The 15,718-nt window shown below is 45.9% G+C and overlaps 1 pseudogene across 1 annotated transcript; it reads right to left on the bottom strand.

Annotated features, from left to right (window-relative positions):
* Nucleotides 1-3,600: 3,600 nt before the first annotated feature.
* LOC118086844 (F-box only protein 44-like) lies at nt 3,601-8,155 on the bottom strand (annotated as a pseudogene). Its single transcript, XR_015950308.1, has 5 exons — nt 7,889-8,155; nt 6,454-6,634; nt 5,545-5,640; nt 4,541-4,655; nt 3,601-4,122 (listed from the first exon to the last, which is right to left on the bottom strand). The product of XR_015950308.1 is annotated as an F-box only protein 44-like (transcript).
* Between the last annotated feature and the right edge of the window lie 7,563 nt (nt 8,156-15,718).

The raw sequence follows: 15,718 nt of genomic DNA, 5'->3' as shown, positions 1-15,718 counted from the left end.
TCCCAGAAGAAGGGAAATCCTAGACCTAGGCACAACACAGAGCTGAGAAAAGGCTAGAGTAGTGCCATTGTTCTCAGTCAACAGTTGGGGATTTCCAGGTTCGCTTCCGAGAAGCCATTCATCAGTTCCGTTTGCTGTCTCAACCCGAGACACCTGTCGTTGCTATTTTAAAACTATTTTTTAAAGTAGGTCTTTAAATGGGGATGCTTCGTTGCGCATTTCAGCTACGGATCTCTATTTTGACAGTGTTTCTGTTTAGGCAGATTTTAATCATATGCGTTTATGCTTTAAACTTTGTGTAACGATTTACAGTATTATCATTAGAATTTATAGACACTGGGTGCTTGGTGCCACTCTGGAATGTAGTTATAATTGAGAAAATATTATTATTCCTCTTATTTTATTACTTCACCCTAAGCCTAAAGTCCTACCCTAAGGAACGAAATTTGAGGTTTCGACAAGGACTAGAACCAATTTTTTTTATATATGATTAGCACCACTTCATTTTTGAGACAGCCCTCAGCACAAGCCTGGCAAATCTGAAACTATACTTGATATTCCAGTAACACTATTCCCATAGCTGCCAAGTTTTCCCTTTTCTCGCGAGGAAGCCTATTCAGCATAAGGGAAAATCCCTTTAAAAAAGGGATAAATTGGCAGCTATGTATTCCTGCGTTCAGGATGCTCATTTTCTATAAAGGTAAAGGGACCCCTGACCATTAGGTCCAGTCGCGGACGACTCTAGGGTTGCGGAGCTCATCTCGCTTTACTGGCCGAGGGAGCCAGCGTACAGCTTCCAGGTCATGTGGCCAGCATGACCAAGCCACTTCTGGTGAACCAGAGCAGCGCACGGAAACACCGTTTACCTTTCTGCCAGAGCAGTACCTATTTATCCACTTGCACTTTGACGTGCTTTCGAACTGCTAGGCTGGCAGGAGCTGGGACCGAGCAACAGGAGCTCACCCCTTCGTGGTGATTCGAACCGCTGACCTTCTGATCAGCAAGCCCTAGGCTCAGCGGTTTAACCCACAGTGCCACCCGCGTCTGCCTCTTTTCCCCTCTGACTGGATTACCACCCACACTTTGGGGAATGGGAACAAAAGATGAGCTGGTCAAAGCATCAGTAGCACACTGGGCAATGGATATAGGGCACAACATAGACCTAAATCATGGGTCTAAGGCCGGGGGCCGGATCTGGCCCAATCGCCTTCTCAATACGGTCCACGGACGGTCCAGGAAATAGCATGTTTTTGCATAGGTAGAATGTGTCCTTTTATTTAAAATGGGTTTTTTGTGGGGAATAGGAATTCGTTCTTTTTTCTTCTTTAAAACATAGTCTGCCCCCCTCCCCCAAGGTCTGAGGGACAGTGACAGTGGACTGGCCCCCTGCTGAAAAAGTTTGCTGGCCCCTGACCTAAAACTTCGGGAGAAACTTTGGAAGAAAGTGTTGCAACAAAAGATTTGAAATTTACTGCATGCTTTACCTTGAAAGGGAGCTATATGAAAATGATTCATAGATGGTATCCAACACTGAATAGATTGTATAAAGCAGAATCTGATCTGTGTTGGAAATGTAATGAAATGGAGGGACCCTTTTTTCATATGTGTCGCGCATGCAAAAAGGTTAAATAATACATATTGGGAAATGATTTACAATGAAATGGAAAAAAATGTTTAAAACAACTTTGCAAAAAAAAGGCCAGAGGCATTTTTGTTTGGAATAGTACTGTTATGATAATTATAAGGTCTAAAATGTAAAATAAATGTTCATAAATGTACCAGGCAAACACATACATAAATAAATATATAAACCACATGTTTGAAACAGTGCATGAAAAAAGTCCTGAAACCAGTTTGACTCTCCCAAATTGACCTCAAATTTTTCTCTGCAAGGAGGAAGGAAATGGGAAAACCTCCCCATTGTCTCTTTGCTCACAAATCCTGTCTTAAGGGCATATCTGTGTATGAATAGGGTGAGCCTGTGATCTGGATTCAGGAACTGAGTATTTACCATCACAAAAGAATGGCCAGACTGCCCCAGATAATGCAATCAGTGACTATTAGGTATCCTGGAAGACAGGATTTCAGCTGTAGACCACCCCTTCAGTGATGCATGTATGATGTATTGGGGGGTGGGGGTGGCCTTGAGCTACAGGGTAGGCAATTTCAAAAGTCTATACCAGGCATGTCCAAAGTCCGTTTGGGGGCCTAAAATAAAAAGCTCAACAACTTTGGAGTAAAAACAAAATAAAAAATTCCTTCCAGTAGCACCTTAAGAGACCAACTAAGTTTGTCATTGGTATGAGCTTTCATGTGCATGCACACAAAAGCTCATACCAATGACAAACTTAGTTGGTCTCTTAAGGTGCTACTGGAAGGAATTTTTTTTATTTTGTTTCAACGACGTCAGACCAACATGGCTATCTACCTGTAACTAGAACTTTGGAGTAAAATTGTAAAAAAAAGCTCTAGAACTGTGGTCGGCCGTCACGCATGTTCACTTCATCAAATCTGGCCCTCTTTGAAAAAAGGTTTGGGCACCCCTGGTCTATACAGTGGACCCTCTGGTTACATTACCTTCAGGTAATGTAATCTTCGGTTTGTGAACGTGGCAAACCCGGAAGTGGGTTTGCCGCTCATGCATGCGCAGAAGCAGGTCCTCCAGTTACGAAATCTTCTGCAACTGGAGGAACCACTGTATAACAGCTTGCACACCAATATTCTGGGTTCCTCCTCCTTCCTGCATGGGGTGTGTGTATGTGAGCACCCTGTTGCAACAGTTTAATAAAAATCAGGCTTACTAGCTGCTTTGCTTCTCAATATTCGCTCGTTGGCCTCTGTTGTTTTCTCCTACCAATAGGGAGCCCACTTAAGGACTCTATACAGGCTCTTATATACCCCATAAAGAAAAAGGAGCAGTTTTTTCTTATAACACTGTCTATTTGCTATTTTGTCCACCTTGAGCTAGTTTCTAGCTGAATGAATATGACCTGCTTGAGAAATGATTGTTTATGTCAGCGTTTCTCAACCACTGTTCCGCGGCACACTAGTGTGCCGCGAGACGCTGGCTGGTGTGCCGCGACGTGCGACGACGAGAAGGGCGATTTGCATTGTCACGTGCCTGGCGGCCGCCAATAAACAACACTAACCCGCCGGAAAGCAATATTTGGCAAGTGTTTCTTACAGTCATAATTATAATATAGGGCGGCACAGAGTTAAATTTTTTAACTTTTTAAATAGTGGTGTGCCTCGTGATTTTTTTCACGGAACAAGTGTGCCATGGCCCAAAAAAGGTTGAGAAACACTGGTTTATGTTGTCTATTTCCTGATTCATAGCTTCACTTTTGCAGGATTGTTCATTCACTATCTGTGCAGAACTCCATTCTTTCCAACAGGAGGCAATAATCAAACTTGGCTGGCATGTGGGGTTAGCGTGATATTAGCCATTTAGAGGCCAGGATCTTTGTTCATGCCTTCCAGGTCACGTTGAAGGTAAAGTCTGGTACCAGGGTGTTCTGAACCGTAGACCCAGAGGAGGGCTCGTGGGAGTGGCTGGGTGAAGGTATGACGAAGAAGGAGGCCAAAGACGAGAGAATGATCTGTTCCAGTGCTTTATTAAGAAATGTATAGGCTTACAGGAAGCCAGATCTCCTGGCCTTCTCTTGCAGAGAGGAGGGCAGACACAGCAGCAAGGAGATGGCCTGTCCACACCCAAGCTAAAGTGAATACATTCTGCATATGCAAAGCAGCATGCCCAACTCTCTAGAGACTGTGATCTACTCCCAGTATATTGAGCTTTTTTTGGGGAAGGAGTGACAGCTTCTGGGGGGGGGGGAGTCGGAGTCACCATACAAATAAGGCGGTATGAAATAAGGTTTTTCAGTCACTGCTGGAATGCTCTGGTGGATCGAGGTAGCAATTGTCATCTGGCATTGGTGGTGGGTGAAGTGTGATGCTGCTTTGCAACACCCTCATTCCACCCCGGAATGGCTGCCTGTCTTCACTTGGGCCTTGCTCTGGGAAGAGGAAATTAAGGAGCCTGGAATAGGCTTTCTCCTGCCGTTTGTGTTCAAAGAGGATATGACGGACACCTTGAGGGTAGTTGTGAAAAGCGTGTGAAACCTGGAGAGGAGAGAGAAAGGAGGGGGCTGCTGGGTCTGGGGGAGGTTGCAGAGAGAAAACTACCCCTTCCAGGATACAACCTCTCCCCCACAGCGGTGGCTGGAGGGGCAGAAGGGGTGTGTGTGTGTGTGTGGAAGCCAACAGTTGGGAAGTCAGCGCCAAGGAGAGGCTGTGGCAGTCAACCAAGTCTAGTTTTGTCCCAATTCTCTTGCCTAATGTTAAGCAAGAGGAGGAAGCTCACAGGTAGTCAACCAGCTGAGCTGCTTGTCAGTAAGACACTTTGAGGTTTTCCACAATCTAGTGGTATATCTCTTTTATGAAATATTTACACAAGAAGTTGCTGCGACCCCTTTCACCCTCATAGACCACCCTCCACTAATTTAACAAAGCTTCCATTTTCTCCTCAGGCTCAGCTCACCAGAAACCAGTATGACACACCAGCTTCTTCATATTGATATTCTTCAAGGACTTCAGAGTCTGCGGACAACAGCTTCACAGTCAGTTTATAGTGTGAACCAGGCTTTCTTGAAAAGCTGTTTTTGGTGCGGGGGAAGAGAAATTATATGAGCCTGGGACAAATTGAGATCCAGCTGGACACATCAACCAACACTCTTTCTGCCACTACAACATGGTGATTGAGAGAGATCTTGGCATTGCTTTTTTCCAAAAAAATGTTTAGGGGTACTCTCATTTTGACTCAATAAAATCACCATGTTATAGTTCAAATCGGGAAAAATAAATACAGTAAATGGACAAAAGTACAAAGAACATGTATTACTTCATATAACACAGCTGACGATACACCGTGCTAGAGAAGAAACTACATTTTTTTAGGTTCTTCCCCTGATAGAGCCACAAAATGTTTAGGGGTATGTGTACCCCTGCGTCCCCCCAGAAAAAAGCACTGGATCCTGGTACCTGCATTTTTATATTTCTGGGTATCTTTGGTCAGGGAAGTGAAGAGACTAAATATTAGGAAGTGTCTTGTTAACCTTCAAAATAAAACTAAAAGATGGATCCCCAGTGCCTTCCTGATTAACACATCTGGTAACTAATTTGGACTGGATGCTACTCTAAATAAGCGAATTGCAATCCCTAATGCAGGAAAGGGCTGTATGCTTGGCATACAGAAGGTCTCTTGTTCAACTCTTGGCATCTCCAGTTAAGACTGGGAATGTCCTCGGCCTGAAACCCTTGATAACCACTGCCCTCTCTGTGCCACCTTGGAAGTGATGGCCAATGGCAGCCTTCATTCATCCAGACAGCTGCCCCTGGGGCTGAAGCCTAGGTCCAAGCAGACCCTTCCCTCTGCCTCTAATTCACTGACCACATCAATCCTTGGGATCTCACAGATGCTGAGAACTTTGTTTGGGGTGTCCCCCCTCCCTATGCCCCAACCAGGACAGGACACTTGGCACTCACAAGTCCTTCACGACAATCAAAGGTCTGGCTTGATCCATCAGTTCGTCCCAGTAGCCCTCGTCCTTCAAGGTGATGAGCTGAGACTTGCTGCAAGACCTGAGACATTAAGGGACACCATCACTACTCCCACACCACCATCACTACTTCACAGCATTGGGGGATGTGGGTGGTGCTCTGGTCTAAACCACCGAGTCTTTTGGGCTTGCTGATCTGAAGGTTGGCGGTTCGAATCCCCACAACGGGGTGAGCTCCCGTTGCTCTGTCCCAGCTCCTGCCAACCTAGCAGTTTGAAAGCATGCCAGTGCAAGTAGAGAAATAGATACCGCAGCAGCGGGAAGGTAAACACTGTTTCTGTGTGCTCTGGCTTCCGTCACAGTGTCCCGTTGCAAAAGAAGCGGTCTAGTCCTGCTGGCCACATGACCTGGAAAGCTGTCTCTGGACAAACACCGGCTCTCTTGGCCTGAAAGCGAGATGAGCGCTGAAACCCCATAGTCGCCTTTGACTGGACTTAACTGTCCAGGGGTCCTTGACCTTGACCTTTAACCCACAGCATTTGAACCACATGTTCTAAGAGGCAATCATAGGCCACCTCCAGCTCCCTAGAAAGTTTGCCCTCTCCTACACAGAGGCAAGGAATGATGGCCTGCTAGGAACCCTTTTTATAGAAAGCCACTGGGGGCCTAGCTCTCCCCACTCCCCACAACAACAAAAAGAACAGCTCATTATAGGATTTGGTGATGCAAATTGCTCCATCTTTTTGTGACCATTGCATTTTTATGGGTTTTATTTATTGAGGGGGTGTGTGCTCTCCTTATGCAGAATACAGTGTGAAGCACAAGATCCCGCACCAGGGCAAAGGAAAACTCATCGTTAAGTGGATTTGAGTTAAGACAATGATAGGTTCCTCACCCGTTACGTGCAGCAAACCATTTGTAGAGCTGAACAGGAGCATCTTCATCATTCTCCCAATAAGTACCCATTTGATAATGGTTGATTCTTGCACGGACGACTATTGAGTCTCCTATGGACAGTTCCTCAGTTTCCCAGTGGCCCTAGGCAGGTTTCTGGATTTCCCAGGAGTCCAGACCATCTGACGCAGCGTGCGTGATGGGGAAAATGAAGGGAGAGACTTTGAGTGCATGGAAGCAGCCCGTGGGTTAGAAAGAAAACAAGAATGACTTAGGCCACTTTCAGACTGTCACTGTTTCCAAGAGGGACTCAATTGAATAATGGCAAGGTCAGAGTCTCAGATTTAGGCTGGTTTGGCGATCGTGTGCAAGCAACACATCACAACAACAAAATCAGACTTCTTGACGCAATGCCATAAAACCTCCCCACAAATGAATTTGCTCTATAGATAGCCAGTATTATTAAATGTGGGGCAAACAATCAGGATGAAGGGGCAAAAATCAGGCAGTCATTATTACCTTGGGTCCATTAATTCCAACAGGTCTACTCCGAGGAGCAGGTGTAGGGAAACGTTGGCCCTCCAGATGTTGCTAAACTACAATTTCCATCATCCTGGGCCATTTCTCTTGCTTGCTGGGGTGGACTGGAGTTGTAGTTCAGCAACCTCTCGGTTCCCACACCTGGAAAAAACAAGGTGCTTGGCTATTTAGAATATGCAATTATTTATATACATATGGTACAATGTTTGTGTGTGTGCGTGCGTAGAGCTAGCTACCTAGAAGATAGACGGCTGGGCTATAACTGGTTTTCAAGGCCATCGCGAGGCCTTGCAGATTATCGCTGCTACTGCCAGCACGTACCACAGTCATGGCAAGCTGTTTTTACCGCTACTGCTCCTTCTGTCTCCAAACAGGCCTGCTGGCGATCTGGCAGTCGCGCCGCACTTTGGATTGTCCTGAATACCACCATTTGGTAGCCAAGCCCAAAGCCCAAAGTCCTGTCGGGATGCATTTTGGCTTGCTTGCTTATGAAACTAAGTTTGTGATGATTGATAATATTGTCCTTTATCCATTTTAGACCACTAAGTAGTAGCAGTTGCCAGGACATTGTCCTGATCGCCTCTGTATACAGTAGTTCCATCCTTATTTCAGACATTGTGGTAGATTGCAGTGATGGCGAACCTATGGCACGTATGCCAGAGAGGGCACTTGGAGCCCTTTCTCCTGGCCACTTCCGTGGTGGTGGTGGGGAAGGGGTAGAGGAAGGCTCTCCTCCTGCAGGAAACTGCTGCTCTGTCAAGACTGCAGCTCTGCCTACCTGCGATATGATCAGCTGTTCCACGGGGTTGGGGTGGGGGGAGAAGGAGGAGGAGAGGAGGGCTTGCATGGCGCTCTGTCCAAAGCATCTCTATTTTCCCAGATAAACGGGGACATACCTTGGCCATCAGGGTTCCTGATTAAGTTCTTCTTTAGGCGGGAGAAAATGTAGAAAGCCAATGGCTGTGGAGAAGAGTCATGGTCCCTTTTCTGGAACTTGCGCTTCCACAGAACCGGCAGGTCTACCAAGTCCCGCCACTGAGAGCAGACCAGCCGGCAATTGCAAATGAGGTCACATGCTGGAACCATGATGAAGATATCCAACAGAAGGTTTTCGGGCAAATTTTCTATGTTTGCTGCCATCTCCCCTTCAATGAGGTCTCAGCCGCCTGAAGAGATGAACCACGAAAGAAAGGAGCAAGGGGAAGGGGCAAATATACTAGATCTGTGAGTGGGCAGAGGCAAGAACAAGCGGGGTACTGCGACAAAATGTTGCAGCATTAAGTGCTTCAGTTCAGCTGCTTTATACCTACCGTGTTTCCCCCTTTTTAAGGTGTAGTCATAAAATAAGCCATAGCAGCATTTCTAAGCATTTGAGAAATATAAACCGTACCCCGAAAATAAGCCATAGTGATAGGCGTTGTGCGGAAGAGATCACTGAGCTCCCCGAGTCAGCAGCAGCAACGCCGGCCGCAGCAGTGTTTGCTGAGTCCTTTCTTGCTTTTGGGACTTGGTTACTGTGCTGGCTTGGGATGGTGTGTGTGCAATTGCTGTTGCTGCTTCGTGTTTTTCAGCTGGATTCTCTGGGTTCTAAGCACTTTCCCCCGTTTGTTTGTGAAGCAGCACGCGGCTGCAGCCCCTGCCTCTCCCGACGGCTGCATGAATGCGAGGCTGGAGTTGATCGCTATCTCCTTTTCCATTTCTTTTGTCTTTGAGCACCCGGCCCCGCCCCCTCTCCCCTTCGTGGAATGAAGAACGGAGTTTTAGCAGCATTTCCTCATTATAAAAAAAAGGTCAGGAACTTTTACTTTAACCTCAAAAATGGGATATTTCCTCTCTCTAAAAACAACTCTGACCTGAACACCAATAAAACGGGGGTAGATCACCTCCAGTTTATAAATCCGCAAGTAGATCGCAGTCTCCTGGAAGTTGGGCTCTATACTTTGGCTGATTGCAAGCCTTTGCATCTTTAAAAAAACAAAATCCATGCACTTCTCAGTCTTAATTTTCCTTTAATTCATCCCCCTATACCCTCCTCCAACCATTGCCTCCTTCCATTCCTTACCCCCCTCCCTCTCTCCCCACTTCCCTCACTCCTGTGCGATCTCATTTAGTCATATACTTGCTTTTTCTGTTGTGTTGTCTATTTTATATTTAATATTATTACCCTTTATGATGTTATTTTTTCCCTTGCGATAATTATTTATTTTTTATCTTTATTTATTTTTTATCTTTAACTAACTTTCCTTTCCATATTTTTCCATATATAACTCAACACTTTACCATTCCTTCTTAACTCTTTGGATAGAGTGCCCCCCCCCATTATTGTTGTTAATTTTACAATTCCTGGATTTTTTATGGAAACGAACAGCTCGGGTGCTTCAGAATGTGCCTTCTGTTGCTACAGGGCTATGGGGCTTCACTATTTGACCCCCCCAGGTTGGGATTTTTAAAGTAGTTCTGTGGGTCCCAGGGCGCAGAATCACCCCCGATCCTTTCCTTTGTCTAAACAGACCTCTTCCCCCCTGACTTTGGAAGGCTGTGCTTCAAGGGTGATACGAGGGGTTTTTTAAGACCTGCGCCTCTTAAGGATTGTTACGGTCCATAACTTCCATTGCTTTCTACAGGGTTGGGGGTTTAAAGCACTGCCAACCCCCACCCCACCCTGCAGGCGCTCGGAACTGGCAGCGCCAACAACGCGCCCAGCAATGTGCAGAAGAGAGCACCGAGCATCCTGAGCCAGTGGGTCCCAGTTGTACCAGCACTTTTTTTTTAAAAAAAAGACACCCCCTGAAAATAAGCCACTGTGTGTTTTTTTGAGGGGAAAAAGTTATAAGACGGTGTCTTAAAAAAGGGGAAACACGGTAGTCAGACCCCCTATTGATCCATCTAGCTTAGCATTTCCCAACCCTGCTGCCCACAGACTCATGACCCCCTCCCCTATCTGGGTGCAGGAAGTGGAAAGCCATGCCATGCCATTAAGACTTGTGTCTCCTGTTCCTGGTTCACTTGGAGAAACTGACCTCCCAGTTTAATAGTGAGCAGCTATCACAAATCTCTCTGGCTCAGTGTCCATATTAAGGGCCAACATCCAGGGGTTGATGGGGCTTTGCCGCCCCATAGAATGTTTGAGGGAGCCTCCCCCCCCCAAAAAAAATTGAATTGCCATTCAAATGGTGTGCATGCACCGCATCATCATCAGCATCAGCATCATTTATTGAATTTATATACCGCCCTATACCTGTAGGTCTCAGATCACAGAATATAAATTAAAAATAAAAGCAATAACCCAGTAATAACTCCTTTAAAAGAGCCACATTTTAAAAGGGGATGGGATGTTGATCAGGTCAACCAAAGGCCTGGCATCTAAAGGAACGTTTTTGCCTGGCATCTAAAGGTGTATAATGAAGGTGCCAGGCAAACCTCCCTGGGCAGAGCATTCCACATTCCCTGCAGAGGAGGCCCATTCTCATGTTGCCACCCTCCCGACCTCTCAAAGAGGAGGCCTCAGAAGATGATCTCAGGATCCGGGTAGGTTCACATGGAAAGAGGCGGTCCTTGAGGCATTGCATAATGTTGTTGATTATGCAGGGCAGGGCTTACCTGCCCCTCCCCCCACATTTTATTCAAGTTGGCACCAGGTGGAAGTGTGTGTTTAATCTTCACTCATACTAGTCTACCTTACCGGGGTGCCATTCCACAGAAGCTGCCTCTTTGCAAAGAGGGGTGTTTTGAGCATGTGCAGAGTTCTATCTGAGAGCCCAAGTACAAACGGGCTCCTGCCTGCTGCCCTTCCCAGATCCCGCCCCATTGTAAAGACCCACCTTCTGAAGAAACACCAAAGGACCTGAAAAGACTCTTTATGTATGCGACAGCTGCAAGGATGCTTTTTGCCCAGGGGTGGAAATAAGAGAAAACTCCAACCAAAGAAGAATGGATAAACAAGATGGTGGACTATGCCAAAATGGCAAAACTGACCGGGAAGATCAGACACCAAGATGATAAGAAATTTTAGGAACGGGAAAAGTTTATAGAATACCTTAAAAGATCACTATAAACACTTAAAGACGATAGTCCCCACAACAACACTGCAAGGTAGGTCTGGCCCAGAGGCAGTGACTGGCCCCCAAGGCCACTCCATGAGCTTCACGGCTGAGTGGGGGATTCAAACCCGGGTCTCTCCCAGTCTGACACTCTAACCACTTCACTACCCTGCCTTTATGCTTCCCCAACTGCATGGAATGGAAACGAAGCCCCAAAAACACAGCAAGGCGCAAATGCAAATGCACAATAAAATGGATCTTTCAGAGGGGCACTATGTGTTAGTACTACTTCAGGGTAGGGTTCCCCCCCCTTTCCCCCTCACACCAGTCTTGTTCACACAACCACCGTAAATAGTTTCCCGGGACAGCGTCTTTCTAATCAATTTGACTCTGCAGGCCTTGTGCCAGGAGGAAAGAAAACTCAAAACCTAGGTTGGTGAACCAATAGCAATTAGACCTGATCCCAGAGAGCCATGGTTTGCAGCTAAGATTCCCCCCCCCCAATTTAACAAACCAGGGCATATGAGGAAATCTTGAAGGAGCTGGGTCTGTTTAGCCTGGAAAAGAGGAGAATGAGAGGAGATTGGATAGCCATCTTCCAGTATTCTCAAGGGCTGTCACATGACAGATGGAGCAAGCTTGTTTTCTCCCACTCTGGAGGGTAGGACTCAAACCCATGGCTTCGAGTTACAAGAAAGGAGATTCCGACCAAATATCAGGAATAACTTTCTGGCAGTAAAAGTTGTTTTGACAGCAGAGCGGACTCCCTCAGGAGGTGGTGGACTCTCCTTCCTTGGAGGTTTTTAAGCAGAGCTTGAATGGCCATCTGCATTGAGATTCCTGCATTGCAGGGGGGTGGACTAGATGACCGTTGGGTCCCTTACAATTCTATGCTTTTATGGTAGATACAAAGTTAATCCAGGAAGCAGTGATTGTTTCCTTCACACGGTAGTTGGGAAGGATCGAAGGAGCCCTCAGAGGCACAGTCAAGGTAAACTGTTACCTGAGGTTCCCCATGATGTTGAAACTGTACCTTTAGCAAGCAAGAGCTTTCACTCTGCTTTTTGCCTCAGGGTAGTGTTCGCATATACAAATGCAGCCATGCAGATCTATGGCACAACTGCATTTGAAATGCTGTGTACCGTTCTGGTCGTGCCTCACCTCAAAAAGGATATTGGGAAAGGTCCATAAAAGGGCCACCCAAATGATCAATGGGAAAAGGCGAGCGAGAGGCGACATGACAGTTTATAAAACTACGTGTGGTGCAGAGAAAGCGGATGGAAGAAAGCTTGTTCTCCTTCTCTTAGAAAACCGGACGTTGCAGACATCCACTGAAGCTGAACGTTGGAAGATTCAGGACAGGTGAAATCAAGAACTTCTAGAGTTAAATTGTGGAACTCACTGCCACAGGAATCAGTGATGGCCACCCACTTGAAAGGCTTTTAAAAGACAGACTTATGGAGGAGAGGGCTATCGATGGCTGCTGGCCACAATGGCTCTGCTGCTCTGCCTCCGCCCGTTGCTGAATACCAGTTTCTAGGAATCACAAGTGGGGAGTTTTGCTGTTGCGCTCGGGTCCTTTTTGTGGGGTTCCCACAAAATGGGCCCCTGGTTAGCCGCTGTGAGAACAGGACGCTGGGCTGGGTGGACCATTGGCCTGATCCAGCAGGTTCTCCTCATGGCCTTTACTATATTCTACCACAGCTACAGCCAACATGGCGTCCTGCAGGTGGCCTCCAACTCCCCTCATTCTCAGCTATCACGGCCCAAGGGTCGGGAATGAGGGGAGTTGTAGTGCCTCAGCACCAGGAGGGCGCCATCTTGGCTGCCCCCTTTCTGAAAAATAAAGCAAAGTAAATAACTTTAATCGACTGTGCCACAACCATCTTGTTCATTTAAAACAGCCTCATGAACTGAAGCACTTCATAATTCTCCCATTTTCCTTCACGATTGTTGTTTAGGTCAGGAGAGCAATCTATGCCCCATGTCCATGTCTGAGGTAAAAAACCGAAAAACCTTAGCCGTGCCTTTTTATTTTATCTCCAGGTTGTCTCAGCTTAGCTACCCACAGTTGTTCTTTCATAATCACTGTGGAATTTGGTCTCTTGTGTGGTTAGGAGAGAAATGACCACAAATGTCTGGCTCGGCATCACATTTTACCTCAAATTTTACCTCAGAGTGTTATGGCGCAGGTCACGCTAACAGCGCTCCGCCTTGTCGGACAGCAGAAACAAATTCACACCTTCCTCTTTCCTTGTTGCAATAGCTCCCGGAAGATTATAAGGAGGTGGTGAGCTTTTATTTTAAAAGGACCAGTTTTTTTAAAAAACACTTTGGCGTGGTGAAAAGGAAAGTTGCACCTATGCAGTCAGGTGTTTGTTTGTTTTGCAAAGTGACTGTCCATGTATACAAAAAATAAAATAAAATACTGAGGTAAAGTGTGCGTAAGAATGTACAAGATAACGTGAATGGCATTCAAAAGTAGGGAACCCTGCTTGTGGGTTTTCCTTTGGGGCTTCTGGTCAGAGATTGTGAGAAGAGGAGGTTGTTTGGCCTGTCCCTATGTTCTCATGAAATGTAAGTATATGTGGAAAAATAAACATATTGGGGAAATTTAAAGAGTAGGGAACATAGGCTTCCCAAAAAAAAGTGGGGAGGACAGCATGCATAAATGTATATATTAGGAGAAATGGTGAGGAGAGATGGCGCAGCCTTAATGAACGAATGAATGACATTTGTAGCCACCAATCTTTTTCTCCAAGGAGCTCATGAAGGCGTCCATGATTCTCTCCCTCCTCCTTTTATCCACACAACCACCTAGATCAGAAGTGGGGAATTTCCCTGTGTGATTTTGGGCCAAGGTTACCCTATGGAGAAGGGAGGAGGAGTCTTTTGGGTGGGAGTGTGTCATGGTGCCTTTATTCATTTGCCCCATGGTTTGTTTCCTGCAAGTTCCGGTCTATTTGCTATTTTGTTCACCTTGGGCTAGTTTCTAGCTGAATGAACATGACCTGCATAAGAAATGAGTAACTATGTCGTCTATTTCCTGATTCATAGCTTCACTTTTGCAGGAAGATTCATTGACTGTCTGCGCAGAACTCCATTCTTTCCAACAGGAGGCGATAATCAAACTTTGCTGGCACGTGGGGTTAGCATGATATTAGCCATTAAGAGGCCAGGATCTTTGCTCATGCCTTCCAGGTCACGTTTAAGATTCTGAACCGTAGACCCAGAGGAGGCTCTGGGAGTGGCTGGGGTGCAGGTATGATGAATAAGGAAGCCAAAGACGCAAGAATGATCCCTTCTAGTGTTTTATTAAGAAATGTATAGGCTTACAGGAAGACAGGCAGCCAGATCTCCTGGCCTTCTCTTGCAGAGACGCGGGACAGACACTGCAGCAAGGAGATGGCTTGTCCACACCCAAGCAAAAGTGTATACATTCTGCATATGCAAAGTAGAATGCCTACAATTGCCTAGGACATCCCATTGCTCCACCTGTGCAGATGAGGTCTTGGGTAGCCAATACCAAAGTCTTACAAATAGTTCCCCTTCCTGGACTCAGAGCCCAGCACTCCAAGCCCACAGATAAGGACACCATCAATCCGAGCCAATTAGCTTGTATCAAAGCAAGTGAATATAAGCATATATGAGCCCATTTCTTTCTACAACAACTACCAATTTCTTGTGGTGTTATCTTGACTACCTAGATGGCATTAGCAGAGTTTCTGGAACCATTCACACACAGAGTTTCTGGAACCATTCACACACAGGGTTAAAATAGGGGGTCTCTTTTTAGATCAATCTATGCCAGTGTCACTGGTGCCAAGATCTGCAGCATTAAACCATAGAAAAGAAGTTCAGACTGCCACCCATCGTTACGATGTGCCCTATCCAATGGGGGTGGGGGAAGAGGACCCCTTGCTATCACAAAACCATCTTACTTAAAAAATAAAAGAGAGTCGGTTTTCACCAACCTCCTAGCCAGCCCATCTCTTGCCTTGTTTTCATATTGAGACATGCTTCTGAATCACGGATATGTAGAAACAGAACATCAAAAGATAACAGGTTGAGAGAACCAAAGAGCACCCAAAATCGAGGCCACAACCGGGTGCAAATTTTAGCAAATATGAGTGAAGGCATCCCTTCACGGCACTAAGGGGTGGGCAGCTTTTTACCAGTTATCGTACCACGAACAGGGCCGGATTTAGGTTTGATGAGGCCCATAGCTTTTGAAGGTAATGGGGCCATTTATATATCCAGCTGTCCTTTGTCAAAAACAAATTGTCACTGTTTTTTTGTGTTGAATATATGCTATATGGTAATTTTTGGACCTAATAGGTATCTAAAGCCATTTGTACATAACAAAATATGTATTTTATCAAAGTAATTGTTGAACTTATCTTATATTTTGGAAATGTACATCCAGGTTTTTTTCCTTTTAATTTTTTTTGGGGCCCCCCAAGAGAGTGGGGCCCTAAGCTATAGGTTGTTTAGCTTAAACATAAATCCGGCACTGACCATGAATCACAACTGGAATCAAAGTAAAAAATACCAGGCAATTCATCACTACTGGAATGTGGATTGGGGCAATCTAGTCGGAGTCAGAGTCGGAGTCGGAGTCAGAGTCATAGTCGTAGATGTGGCAGTAGTCGTAGGCGCAGTTGTACTTGTAGTTGTAGATATCGC

This window comes from Zootoca vivipara, chromosome 6, assembly GCF_965207765.1.
Source record: "Zootoca vivipara chromosome 6, rZooViv2.hap1.1, whole genome shotgun sequence".
NCBI classification, from domain to species: domain Eukaryota; kingdom Metazoa; phylum Chordata; class Lepidosauria; order Squamata; family Lacertidae; genus Zootoca; species Zootoca vivipara.
This window is presented reverse-complemented; position numbering and strand designations above follow the sequence as displayed.